Consider the following 500-nt stretch of genomic DNA (forward strand, 5'->3'; position numbering starts at 1 on the left):
GCTGAGATTTTGACACTTTAAGGACAAGAAAGAAAAGATATTTGTACTTTTTTGGTAGAAGTGCCGCGAGCTGCTGCAATTCCTCAGTGGTGAGTTTGGGAGGCATGTATGCGACCCGTGTCTCTGTGTTTGTACATAGGTAATTATATGATAAATCCCATATTTATTATAGATAAATATAAAAAAAAAGAATGTCTAGGTTCGGTAGACTGCATGACCTTGATATTTAAATTAAGCCGGAAGTCCCTTGTCGATGCATACAGAAGGTCAGCAAGTTGCGTTGCGGTCAGGTCAGGTCACAGGAAGGAAAGAAACTATAGGGATTCAGTCACTGACATGACCTGTGTGTACCTGTGTATGGCATTTTCGAGTGTGTATCCGGTATGGTGTGTGTACCATCTTCACCAGCATGGATATATAATGAAATTAGGTGTAAGACTATGTTATTTGACTTCTTATAGTGCAACCGTAGACTGTTATCACTGTAGTCAAGAGAACAA

This window comes from Penaeus monodon, chromosome 27 (genome assembly GCF_015228065.2).
Source record: "Penaeus monodon isolate SGIC_2016 chromosome 27, NSTDA_Pmon_1, whole genome shotgun sequence".
Classification (NCBI taxonomy): Eukaryota; Metazoa; Arthropoda; class Malacostraca; order Decapoda; family Penaeidae; genus Penaeus; species Penaeus monodon.